The sequence below is a fragment of the Mustelus asterias genome, chromosome 24 (genome assembly GCF_964213995.1).
Source record: "Mustelus asterias chromosome 24, sMusAst1.hap1.1, whole genome shotgun sequence".
NCBI classification, from domain to species: Eukaryota; Metazoa; Chordata; class Chondrichthyes; order Carcharhiniformes; family Triakidae; genus Mustelus; species Mustelus asterias.
The window spans coordinates 20,183,496-20,197,665 of record NC_135824.1 but is presented as its reverse complement, the minus strand read 5'-3'; the positions used below and the strand labels follow the sequence as shown (position 1 = coordinate 20,197,665).

The 14,170-nt window shown below is 44.1% G+C and overlaps 1 protein-coding gene across 2 annotated transcripts in view; it reads right to left on the bottom strand.

Moving 5' to 3' along the window:
• atp8b4 (ATPase phospholipid transporting 8B4) overlaps window positions 1–13,470 on the bottom strand; it is a 363,747-nt gene extending 350,277 nt beyond the window's left edge. For both annotated transcript variants that reach the window (XM_078241378.1, XM_078241379.1), the window contains exons 1-2: window positions 13,384–13,470; window positions 6,931–7,013 (exon numbers count right to left, since the gene is read on the bottom strand). The gene's annotated coding sequence lies outside the window, so the exon portion shown is untranslated. The remainder of the gene's footprint in view (window positions 1–6,930; window positions 7,014–13,383) is intronic.
• Between the last annotated feature and the right edge of the window lie 700 nt (window positions 13,471–14,170).

Below are 14,170 nucleotides of genomic sequence, written 5' to 3'. Positions count from 1 at the left end.
ACTTCAGACTTTTGTATCTTTTTTCCGGAGGAAGAAGGTGAAAGAGAGAATGTCCAGGGTGTGTGGGCTCCTTGAATATGCTGGCTGCTTTGCCGAGGCAGCGGGATGTGTAGACAGAGTTAATGGATGGGAGGCTGGTTTGCGTGATGGATTAAGCAACATTCACAACCCTTTGTAGTTTCTTGCGGTCTTGGGCAGAGCAGGAGCCATACCAAGCTGTGATACAACCAGAAAGAATGCTTTCTATGGTGCATCTGTAAAAGTTGATGAGAGTCATAGCTAACATGCCAAATTTCCTTAGTCTTCTGAGAAAGTAGAGGTGTTGTGGGCTTTCTTAACTATAATGTCGGCATGGGGGGACCAGGACAGGTTGTTGGTGATCTGGATACCTAAACATTTTAAGCTCTCGACCCTTTCAAATTCGTCCACGTTGATGTAGACAGGAGCATGTTCTCCTCTACGCTTCCTGAAGTCGATGACAATCTCCTTCATTTTGTTGACATTGAGGGAGAGATTATTGTTGCCGCACCAGTTTACCAGATTCTCTATCTCATTCCTGTCTCGTCATTGTTTGAGATCCGATCCACTACGGTGGTGTCGTCAGCAAACTTGAAAATTGAGTTGGAGAGGAATTTGGCCACACAGTCATAGGTGTATAAGAAATATCGTAGGGGGCTGAAAACACAGCCTTGTGGGGCACCGGTGTTGAGGATGATCATGGAGAAGGTGTTGTTGCCCATCCTTACTGATTGTCTTCTGTGGGTTAAGAAGTTCAGGATCCAGTCGGAGAGGGAGGAGCCGAGGCCCAGGCCACGGAGTTTGGAGATGAGTTTCGTAGGAATAATGGTGTTGAAGGCTGAGTTGAAAACTGTAGGACACAGAATGTCCTTTGCATCATCCACACGCCTCATATTACAGACAGATAATCTGAACAGACTTGAAAGATTTGACAATGCAGCTTTGTCAGCAAGATAATAGAATCATCCAGAAGGACAAGTAAAATACTAAAGTTTTGGGCAATTCTATACGAGGAAAGACTAATAGACAATAAAGTCATCTCTCCCAAGATTCATATTTTGGGTTTAAGTAGCTGCCTGAGCACTTCCATCACTTTATCTCAATTCACAGAATGGAACACAAAGCAATCAAAGATTTATACAAAGCTTGGTAGGTGCAAAGTTTGGGAATGAGGGGGATCTGCAATCTCTTAGTGGCCAAGACATTGGACAGAATTTCCGCCCGCCCCCCCGTCCCCCCACACCACCACCCTCAAAGAAGCCATAGCAGCGGCAGCTCGCCAAAGGCAGCTCACCATATGCCACTGGCATGATCTTCCAGTCCTGTCTAAGCCTATGGCGTTTTAAATGGCTCACCCATCCCGCCACCAGGGAAATCATGATGGGGCTCGACATTGGCGAGTCCAGGAAATCCCTATCCATTGAAACAAAGAGAGGTGAAAACGGAAAATGCTGGACAGCAGGTCTGGCGGCCTCTATAGCAGGAGAGAAAGAGCTAATATTTCAGATTGACAATCTTTCATCTGAACCATGGAAAAGGTCGGATCCAGAGGTGCAGCTTTGACAGCAAGTTTTAACCAATACCTGAAGAAATTTGCACTGACCCCAAATATTTGCTGGAATTTTACTGCCTCGCCCGCCCAAGGCTCGTAAGATCCCACCCGAGGCCAACGGAGAATCCGATCCTCGCCCGCTCCGATTCTGCGGCGGGTGAGATGGTAAAATTCCAGCCAACTCTGATCCTCTCACTACAGATGCTGTCAGACCTGCTGAGTACTTCCAGCATTTTCTGTTTTCGTTTCACATTTCCAGCACTGACAATTGTATCGTTTTGTATCAGCGAAAAGGGAAGCTGCCAGAGACATTTTTGAAAAGTGACACGCTTGAGAATGAGCTTTGTGCCCTTGTGGGGCACATGACATATTCCATGGGGACTCAGGATCTCACACAAACCTGAAACTAATATCCACTTTACTTTTCATGCATCTCAAGTCACTTGGAGTAGCGAATTTTAGTGTTTTGATTTCCCCTCATTTGAGGCAACAATACTAAAACCGAGTAACTGCAATGCTCCAACACCACAAAATATATCCTCAATTTACCAGCCAGTAAGAAACAGAAAGCTAAGTTGAGCTACCTGGGCTCAGAGGACTGAACTGGGCTTCGATTTTGATAACTATGCTTTCAGAGGCTGTGAGCAGAGGCTCAGATCCCCCAGTCAATACGAACTGATCTGAGTTGTCTAAATAAAGTATGCGTTCCAAGGAAAATAACTAAACTCGTAATAACATGAAATGCCAGCTTTCAAACAGGCTTAAATTTGCTCCTCAATTTTTTACGATTGATAAATTAGGTACATAATTTGCCTCACTAACATAAAATTATTTGCAATTTTTGTTTCAATTAGAAGCATTTGGGAGTTCCACAAATAAATAATAATTTATGAATAACCTTAATATCAGTAAAAAACCCATAAAATCTTAATATCTCGACTTACTCAGAATCCCTACAGTGCAGAAGGCGGCCAGTTGGCCCATCTAGTCCGCATTGGATATCCGGCACAGCATCCCACTCAGGCCCTATCCCTGTATTTACTCTGCTAATCCTCCTAACCAACACATCTTGGGACACTGAGGGGCAATTTAGCATGGCCAATCCACCTAACCTGCAGGAGGAAACCGGAGCACCCGGAGGAAATCCATGCAGACATGCAAACATCACACAGACAGTGACCCGAGGCTGGAATTGAACCCGAGTCCCTGGCGCTGTGAGGCTGCAGTGCTAACTGCTCATCACTTACACATTATTTTAAATCTATTTTAAGTTACGTACATCGCAGCTTTGTCAGCAAGTAATAAAACGATCTGCAAAGTGACTGCAAAAGAAATTGGTTTCCAGTTGACACTTACCAATCTCTTAGCTTATGATAACTTACAAAGATTATGTCAGCTTTTTTTAGTCAGACACACAGCTTGTTTATTCCATTTGCTGTATTATTTGATGTATTATTGTCACATGTATTGGGATACAGTGAAACGTATTGTTTCTTGCGCACTATACAGACAAATCATACTGTTCATAGAGTACATAGGGGAGAAGGAAGGGAGAGGGTGCAGAATACAGTGTTACAGTCACAGATAGAGTGAAGAGAAAGATCGGCTTAATATGAGGTAGGTCCATTCAAAAGTCTGATGGCAGCAGGGAAGAAGCTGTTCTTGAGTTAGTTGGTACGTGATCTCAGACTTTTGTATCTTTTCCATGCAGAAGAAGATGGAAGAGAGTATGTCCGGGATGCAAGTGACCGATCAGTTAGAGTCATAGAGGTTTACAGCATGGAAAAAGGCCCTTCGGCCCAACTTGTCCACGCCGTCCTTTTTTTTTAAACCCCTAAGCTAATCCCAATTGCCCGCATTTGGCCCATATCCCTCTATACCCATTGAGCCCATGTAACTATCTAAATGCTTTTTAAAAGACAAAATTGTACCCGCCTCTACTACTACCTCTGGCAGCTTGTTCCAGACACTCACCACCCTCTGTGTGAAACAATTGCCCCTCTGGACACTTTTGTATCTCTCCCCTCTCACCTTAAACCTATGCCGTCTAGTTTTAGACTCCCCTACCTTTGGGAAAAGATATTGACTATCTACCTTGTCTATGCCCCTCATTATTTTATAGACCTCTATAAGGTCACCCCTCAGCTCCCTACGCTCCAGAGAAAAAAGTCCCAGTCTATCCAGCCTCTCCTTATAACTCAATCCATCAAGTCCCGGTAGCATCCTAGTAAATCTTTTCTGCACTCTTTCTAGTTTAACAATATCCTTTCTATAATAGGGTGACCAGAATTGCACACAGTATTCCAAGTGTGGCCTTAACAATGTCTTGTACAACTTTAACAAGACGTCCCAACTCCTGTATTCAATGTTCTGACCGATGAAACCAAGCATGCCGAATGCCTTCTTCACCACTCTGTCCACCTGTGACTCCACTTTCAAGGAGCTTTGAATATGTACCCCTAGATCTCTTTGTTCTGTAACTCTCTCCAATGCCCTACCATTAACTGAGTAAGTCCTGCCCTGGTTCAATCTACCAAAATGCATCACCTCGCATTTGTCTAAATTAAACTCCACCTGCCATTTGTCAGCCCACTGGCTCAATTGATCAAGATCCCGTTGCAATAACTTTCTTCACTGTCCACTGTGCCACCAATCTTAGTGTCATCTGCAAACTTACTAACCATGCCTCCTATATTCTCATCCAAATCATTAATATAAATGACAAATAACAGTGGATCCAGCACTGATCCCTGAGGCACACCGCTGTTCACAGGCCTCCAGTTTGAAAAACAACTCTCTACAACCACCCTCTGGCTTCTGTCAAGAAGCCAATTTTGTATCCATTTAGATACCTTACCCTGGATCCAGTGAGATTTAACCTTATGCAACAACCTACCATGTGGTACCTTGTCAAAGGCCTTGGTAAAGTCCATGTGGACAACATCAACTGCACTGCCCTCATCTACCTTCTTGGTTACCCCTTCAAAAAACTCAATCAAATTTGTGAGGGAATTTGTGAGTTGAGAGGGAAAAACCTTAATTTAATTACATTAAACAATTCCAAATGTGCAATCTATTACCGGTGATGATGTCTGCTTAATAAAATTTAAAACGCTCTAAGAAATCCGAATGAATTATAAGGACAAATGAAAACATGTTTTACAGTTTTCTGGAACGCCCAGATACCTAATATTTAAACAAGTAGTGCAAAAACTTGCGGTAAGGGAGAGTCAGAGAAAATAACAAAACGCAGACTACAACACCGATGTGGTAATCAAAATTTTGACTTTGTCTTCACACATGGTCTCCCATGTATTAACTTATCATTGAACACACACAAGATACAACAAGCGCTTGGTGGGAAATTTTAACATATGGATAGTTGCAAACATTTTACTGCCTGTTGAAAAATCTGAACATCTCAAATCATAAAATTCCAAACAACACACAAGTTGTATACTATGAAATTTATCTTGGAGAGAATGATCATTTAGATTGTAATTATACTGCCACTTCCCCGTTGACGCAAGAAGTTTTCACATCAATGAGAATGTGACAATAAAACTCGGAAGTGACGAGATAATCCGAACTGGCTCCCCTTCTTTATTCAAGCCACTGGGCTTATCACAACAAGGTTAATTTACAGAGAATCCCTTCCCCTCATGGATAGCTTTTCCAAGTCCAAATATGATGATGTTTTAAAGGAATCCAATTTAATTAGGTTTTCTTGAAGTAAAGAAAGTGAGAGTTTATTAGTTACCAAGACGCAAGGAAAAAAATATTAAAACATGACATACACATATTAGAAATGAGAATTGAGTCCAAAAATAACTTCTCTGGAATCATAGCAAATTGGAAGACTTCGCCTGGGGACCATATCCTCTGAAAAAAATCACCCTTTATCATTTTAAGTTCCCACTGCCTTGGAAAAACAGCCAGCATAGTAAAAGATTCCATGCACAAGTCTGAGAACATGTACCAAATATTAAGAACAGCTTCTTCCCTGCTGCCATCAGACTTTTGAATGGTCCTATCATATATTTAAGCTGATCTTTCTCTTCACCCCAGCTATGACTGTAACACTATATTCTGCACCCTCTCCCTTCCTTCTCCCCTATGTACTCTATGAATGGTATGTTTTGTCTGTATAGCGCGCAAGAAACAATACTTTTCACTGTATCCCAATACATGTGACAATAATACATCAATTCAATTTGAATACAGTCCTGCTGTTGAATCTCACTTCTGAGCTAAACTTCACCATGAATAAATCCAAGATTTTCACTCCACGACCAGAATGCTGAAAAACCAATTGGAATTGTTTTCCATAGAAATTCTTCCCAACACTCGTCCTAAATTGCTTTCTTTATCGTTATAGTTTTCACCTCAGATTCGGTTTAACTTGTAGTCATTATAAAAGTATACAAGGGTATGGATACAAAGTCTCTCTCTCAGTTACCTCCTTTTCAGACTCAGTTCACAACCTAATCTCAATGATACCAGCGGCGAGTCTTCTGGTTCTTCGTGCTTCCCCCTTGCTCCTAGAGTCACCAGCATAAGAACAAGCCATTCAGTCTGTGCTGCCATTGCTTTTCCGCACGAGCTTCCTCCCCCCTTCCTTCATCTAACCACAGCAGCATAAATATTAAGTGTATATGATCTGTATACGGTTCAGGATCTCAGTATTGGTGCTATTAGCGTAATAGACTGATCCATAGAATCCCTACAGGGGTGACATGATGGCTAGCACCGCTGCCTCAGTGCCGGGACCCGGGTTCAATTCCAGCTTTGGGTGTCTGTGCGGAATTTGCATGCTCTCTCCGTGTCTGCGTGGGTTTCCTCCGGGTGCTCCGGTTTCCTCCCACACTCAAGATGTGTGGGTTAGGTGGATTGGCCATGGTAAATATGTCAGACTAGGCTTGGGTAAGATGCTCTTTCGGGGATTCGGTGCAGACTCGATGGGCTGAATGGCTTCCATCTGCACTGTAGGGATTGTACGGGATTCATAGACTAACCAACTGAACTAGCCTGCAATTCATATTTGCTGACCAACAACAAACACTTAACACGTGGGCTGACTCTGGTTTATTGTTGATAATTGCACAGAAGCATCGAATTGTGGTAATTGCCCAACCTACAATCGCTTAGCAACAGTGTATAATCTTCACCACACAAAATGGTCCAACTCATGAGAGCTTTAGTCTGAATCTACAGACATGTTCCCAATTTCCGAAAACGACAGTCATTAATTTTCTGCAGCGCAGCTCAAACCCTCACGTTTGGACCACCATATTTAAAATGTTGGGGAACAACATCTCTTTGCAAAGTAGGTGGAAATTAGGACAAGCTCGGGAACTTACCTGAATAGAAGATAAAACTTTGCAATGATGACATGCCAATTGCCAAGGAAAGGCACTGGGTCAGCTCACCGACCGAGATGTTGCTGTGCGGGAGAAAAAGTAAATGTGTGAAGCAGCAGAAACCCTTTTTCCTTAGAATTTAAAATCCTATGACTACACAGTTTAGATTTAAACAGGATTGCTTTCATGGTCTCGTCCGCATTTAAGTGGCCCCTGGAGTTGGGGCATGCGGACGGTACTTTTGAGGGATAAACTCAGCAGGTCTGGCAGCAACAATGTAGAGGGAAATAGAACAAATGTTTCAAGTCCGTACGACCCTTCTCCAGAACTGGAGAGAGTTCTGTACGGTTCTGTAGCAGAATCGCATGATCTCGAAGTGTTAACACTGTTTCTCTCTCCACAGATGCTGCCAGACCTGCTGGGTTTATCCAGCATTTACTGCTTTTTTTTCCAGATTTCCAGCATCCAGAGTATTTGGCTTCTATTTGAGTATTTTCGAGGACTTCTGTGATTCGAGGCCACCACAGAAACTGGAATGTTTAACAGACACCGGGAATAACACTGCCATTTAATTTCTTAATTTTCCCTTTGCTTTAGTCAAAGTAATTAAGATAGCATCTCCAAGCAGGTGATAGATGTGAATAACCCGAGTTGATTCCTGGCCCATACTACGGCATTACACAGAGTCCTTGGAGCTGAAGCTGCTGTTGCAGTGCTGTGTTAAGGAACTGATTAACCCTGAATCAACACAAGTGTGTTTATGCTGGAATCAGCACACAGTGTAAATGATTCATCTTACCCAGGAACACAAACTCAAGCAACCTGTACAACCAGCAATTAGAAACCTTCACATGAGGACAAGGTGGAGTAGCGAGGTGAAACTCACGCGTATCTTCTTCTTCAGGACATGGACAAAGCTGAGGTCTGTTAGCTCGAAGGATTAATACCATAGTATCCCCACAGAACAGACGGAGGCCACTCGGTCCACTGAGCCGGCACCAACAACAACCCCATCCAGGCTCCACACCCCCAATCCCACACATTTGGCCTGTCTAATCCGCCTGACACCAACGGGCAATTTAGCGTGGCCAATCAACCTAACCCGCATGTTTTTAAGTTTCCCTTTGCTTTAGTCAAAGTCGTTCAGATATCATCTCCGAGCAGGAGTCAGGGCTGCACGGTGGCACAGTGGTTAGCACTGCTGCCTCACAGCACCAGGGATCCAGGTTCAATTCCGGCCACTGTCTATGTGGAGTCGGCATGTTCTCCCCGTGTCTGCATGGGCTTCCTCCGGGTGTTCCGGTTTCTTCCCAAGTCCAAAGATGTGTGGGTTAGGTTGATTGGCCATGCTAAATTGACCCTAGAGTCAGGGGGATTAGCAGGGTAAATATGTGGGGTTGCGGGAATAGGGCCTGGGTGGGATTGTGGTCGGTGTGGACTCAATGGGCCGAACGGCCTCCTTCTGCACAAGGACAAAATGTTTGGAGTGTGGGAGGAAACCTGCACAGACACAGGGAGAACGTGCAAACTCCACACAGTCACCCAAGCCAGGGATTGAACCTGCGTTGCTGGTGCTGTGAGGCAGCAGTGCTAACCACTGCGCCACCGTGCCACCCCCTAAGAAACGCGAATGAAAGACATTGCAAAATAAGGGAAAGTGAGGAACTGATGCTTTAGTTGCGCAGAGCCCTGCTCAGACACCAGATGAAGAAATGTTCAGCTTTGGGCAATGAACCTCTCAAAGAGATATACTGCCCTTGGAAGGGGTTCAGTGCTGACTTACTTGAACAATAGCAGGTCTTAAAATACGAGGACAGCTTTCATAAACTTAGCTTCTATTCGCTTGTGTTTCAAAGGTTGATGGATGATCTATTTGAGGCATTTAAAATGTTAGAAGGATTAAGTAGGAAGATACATAGAAGTAATTTATTCTGGTGGGATAATCCAGAATGGGGCTGGGCTAGGAGGTAATCACAGTAAGAAGTCTCACAACACCAGGTTAAAGTCCAGCAGGTTTATTTGGTAGCAAATACCATAAGCTTTCGGAGAACAGCTCCTTCGTCAGATGGAGTGGATATCTGTTCTCCAACAGTGTACAGACACAGAAATCAAGTTACAGAATACTAATTAGAATGCAAATCTCTACAGCCAGCCAGGTCTTAAAGGTACAGACAATGTGGATGGAGGGAGCATTCAACACAGGTTAAAGAGATTGTCACCCACATTGTCTGTACCTTTAAGACCTGGCTGGCTGTAGAGATTTGCATTCTAATTAGTATTCTGTAACTTGATTTCTGTGTCTGTGCACTGTTGGAGAACAGATATCCACTCCATCTGACGAAGGAGCTGTGCTCCGAAAGCTTATGGTATTTGCTACCAAATAAACCTGCTGGACTTTAACCTGGTGTTGTGAGACTTCTTACTGTGCTTACCCCAGTCCAACGCCGGCATCTCCACATCATGACTAGGAGGTAATACCCTGGAAATTAGAGCGAGGCTACTCAGGAGTGAGTTCTGGAAGCACTTTTTTCACATGAAGAACAGTGAAACTCTCTAACTCTCTCCCTCGAAAGACTGGCGAAGGGGTTTGTCCAGTTTACTTTATAAACAACAGAGCCATACTTGAACTAGAAATACACGATACTGACAGAACAGGAAAAAAAAAGACAGCGCACAAAAAATATCTGGAAACTCACTTGACAAGTTGCGAGGCAAGATTACATTATATTTTACTTCACCCAGTCACATAAAATCCAGCATACCCAAAGAACAAGGTGTAGAGTCTGACCACCCACAGCATCTGTCACACTATCCCTCCAGCTAACAGACAGTTAATTGTATCTGGAAAGATGGCAAGACATTGCTGTATCCGTGACCTCATTCTCCAGGGAATCTTTACAGACAATAACACCTCCCAGGGATGAGATGACATTATTAACACAATTAAACGGCATTCCTACAATTCATGGCATCATCTTGACCCTGCAATGTTCATGAAGTCTTATTACACCCCCTAGATTTATGCGCTATTTGGTATTAGAGAGCTAGAATCATAAAATTCCGACAGTACAAATGAAGCCATTCAGCCCATCGAGTGTGCACTGACTCACTGACAGAGTATCTTACCCTCTCCCGCAGCCTCTCCCTCGAATCCCACACATTAACCACAGCTAATCCATCTAACCTAATCTAATTTAGCACGGCCAATGCACCTAAACTGCACATCATTGGACTGTGGGAGGAAACCAGAGCACCCGGAGGAAACCCACGCAGAGACGGGGAGAACGTGCAAGCTCCACACAGATGGTCACCCAAGGCCGGAATCGAACCTGGGTCCTTGGAGTTGTGAGGCAGCAGCGCTAACCACTGCGCCGCCAAACTAGCAATTTCTTGTCAACTTAAAACACCACGGGCGGGATTTTACACCCTCGCTCATCCTGAAACCGTAAAATCCCACCCAAGCTCAACGGACCTTCCCACTGTCCGCCCCCTCGCCCACTCTGATTCCCGTGGTGGCCTGGGAGGTAAAATTCCAGCTTACATCCATGCAGTATATTTCCAAAAATGTTTAACGAAAGATTGCTGATGTCAGCTATTGTGCAATAACAAATAAAGATTTTCATACATGCAGCAACCTTCAGCTATTTGTCAATTTCTATTGCAAAGATGAAATTCAATGAAATGAAAGTCCAGCGGATATAATCAGAAAATCTTGTAAGTAAAACAATGTTAACCATGTCTATTACACCAAAATTAAAACTGACTTTCAGTCATCTGCTAATAAGGTGGAAGAAAATCACCAGCAATTCTCATTAGTCCGCATAAATTTTGGCTTAATTTGCATGACCCTCTCAAAATGCACTGCCCAAGGAGAATTAGCTTTAGTTTGAAACAAGAATAAGTAGGAACCCAATTTTTTGGTTTCATAAACTGTACACCACAGACAAAACACAAGATATGCGGTGGTATAATGTTGCACAGCTCAAACACTTCACTATGTTCTGAAGTCTGCTATTATGGGCTTTTATCTTGGTCTGAGCTTGAATCCCCATCACTCAGAAGAATTGGAATTCGTTTTGTTTCTGAGTTTGTTAATGATTTCTTTGCAGACCCAACAGGCAAAGAGCAGAGTGAGCAAGGGGGCAACCAGCAGAAACAAAGCAGGGAGAGCCAGAATCAGGTTGAAAAATACCACCCTGATTTTTCATCACGACAGCTTTGTGTTAATCTCTGAGCATCTGAAAAAACATTGCCCGTCCTAACGATGATGGGATTGTGTGTGTGGGGGTGGGGGGAATGAGTGGGGAGGGGGCAGGGGTAACACACAGCATGAGCAGTATTACCATGCTGAGGATTCGAGATACCATCAAAAAAACGACAGAAGATTCAACAGTAGCTTTCAAAATGAAGTCGTATGAACGCATGGAGGAAAAATAAATTGCACATTAACAGCAATAGAGGCAGGGAGTGGGACTATTTGAACAACACTTGCTGCTATCTGTGCTGTCTCGTTCTATGACTACAAGAGATCTCAAGTGAAAGCTGTTTGAGTTATCGCCATCCCACGTTGCCTTGGAACATTTATTTGGATCACTATTTGTTTATCCCGGCATTAATAAACTATGTAATCTAAAACATTCCCAGCAACAAGCAGTAAAAGGGAATCCCAACATTGCGCTCATGCAACTCAGTTTGAAAATGAAGCGAAATGCCTCCAATATTCCTCTCTGCCTAACCACGAGGAAAGAGATTACAAACAAAAGATTTACACGTTATACATAACAGTTTACTTTGGTGAGTAGTGTAAGCCATCTGGGAGTTGAGATCACTTTAACAAAGTATTCAAATTCTGCTCATGCTGTTTATATTGTAATCTGAACCCCCTCCCTATAAATTCTACCTTGTAAAAGATTGTGCTCATAAACATTTTAGTATGTAGGAATCTCAGTGCTACAAAGCAAATCTTAATCCAGTTTATCTCTTCTTTTTGTTTGATCTTTACGTATTTCCTCATCAAATATGTATTTAAATCCCCTTCAAACACCATCATTGGTCATTTGTGGTAGAGCATTTTGTATTCCAATAGTTCAAATGGTATAAAAAAATCTAATGTTCTCCTTTACACTGAGCCTCAATGTACCCTTTACCATATAACATACCAGTTATACTATTGGATTGTCTCCTATTCTTCACACAGAAAGATAGATAGATTCCCTACAGTGCAGAAGGGGGCCATTCAGCCCATTGAGCCTGCACCAACAACAATCTCACCCATACACAATCGCCGTAACCCTACATATTTATACCCTTCTAATCCCTCTGACACTAAGGGACAATTTAGCATGGCCAATCCACCTAACCTGCACATCTTTGGACTATGGGAGGAAACCGGAGCACCCGGAAGGAAGCCCATGTAGACAAGGCCAGACCTGGACCCGGGACTCTGATGCTGTGAGGCAACAGTGCTTACCATTGTGCCACCAATATAGCTTTATCTAGTTGCCAAGGAATGCATCACCCCTGGCGCTACGCTGGTGAACATCACCCCTGGCGTTACACTGGCGAACATCACCCCCCTGGCGTTACGCTGGCGAACATCATCCCCCTGGCGTTACGCTGGTGAACATCATTCATTGGCAAACTTGTGTGCAATTCCAGCACAGATAGATGGCCACAAACTCACTCTGCCCCCCTAGGGGATGCCTTACCTTTCCTGAGAGTTGTTGTCACATGTACCATTGAGTCTTAAGAAAGTGGCATTGTGTTGAAGTTCCAAAATTTTTTTAAAAAGGGGACATTTATATCCTCCAGCAGACCCGAGGAGTGATTGTACTGGCTGCAGTACGAGAGAAACGACCCTAAGGCAGTAACAGTGAAGTGGGTATTGTAGAGGGGAGGCGGTTCGAATGAGTGTTTACATATTTACCAACAAGCTGCCGTTCAGAAACTGAAGCCTGTGCCGTACGAGGGTCCGACTGAACTTCCAGGATTTTCCGCCCATAAATAATCAGCCCTGTAACAGCTTATGTCTCTTTAACCCGGGTGGGCAGGGCTGCTGATGGGTGAAATGTCTCAGTTATACACACTGCTCCCCGCCGCTCGCTGCAGAGCTTTGAGAATAGGACAAGTTCAAGGCTGGGGTTGCCAGTTTTACTGAGCGGATTTCCTGCCTTCCCCCGCCCTCTTAACCCGGGGGGGGGGGGGGGGAAGAAAAGGGAAAAGCTCCTTCCTCTTAGCAGCAAACACCTCCCCAGTAAAGGACTCAGCCCCTGTCTCCCACCAGCAGTTAGCGGAATCTTGGAGCCCAGTGAGATCGCAGAGAGGTTGTGGGGCTCGGGGGGGGAGAGACTCCGGCTACAGGAGGGATGGGGAGGGAGAAGATGAGATTGGGAGACACGGAATTACCCAAGAAGACACACAATCTGGGGCTGAAATAGAAAGATTTGCCTGTACCTCCCCAGCGCACAGCCAGCCAGCCCTCGCCACAAGTTGCACTCCGGCGCTTGCAGCGTTTTGGAGTAGATTGGAGCAAGTACTGACGTGTTCCACGGCAACGTTTCCACGCATAGGAAGTGGCTTTGATCGCCAAAGATTGGAAAGACTTTCTCAGTGTGGCAGGATGTGCCTGATCCGCAACCCCACTCTGCACCTCCCTCCCTCCCTCCCTCGCCACTCTTTACCTGGTCGTTCCCTCCTCACGTTTAACATCCACACTGTGACCAAGAATACACACACCAGCCCAATTCAGGCATCTCCCACTCCCAATTCTTTTGACGCTTTTCTTATTAAGTGAGTCTGCCACATTAGATTATACATTACAAACAAGGACATCCTGTTGAAACAATCCATGCCGGTATTTATGCTCCACACTCGAACCTCCCGGGAGGTTTTCTTGTCTAAATCCACCATATGGTAACCATCTACTCTCTCCCTTTAAATGCATCTATCCCCATTCACTCCAGCCACTCCCTGTGGGAGAGTTCACCAGTCTTTGGGTAAGGAACTTTGGGCAAACGTAAATTGTTGATCCAGTGCCACAGACCCAAATCACAACAATCTCACAAGAATGTGTCTTTTTTTTAAATAAAAAAGGATACAACTAACAACAACCAGATGATGCAAAAAGAAAAGTTAATCAAATTAAACAAGGTATATCATTCAGGCTAAGATCAGGTGTAGCATGGAGAGGATGCTGCACTTGGTTGAGGTCATTAGGTTACGCTGAGGCTTCATATGTTTC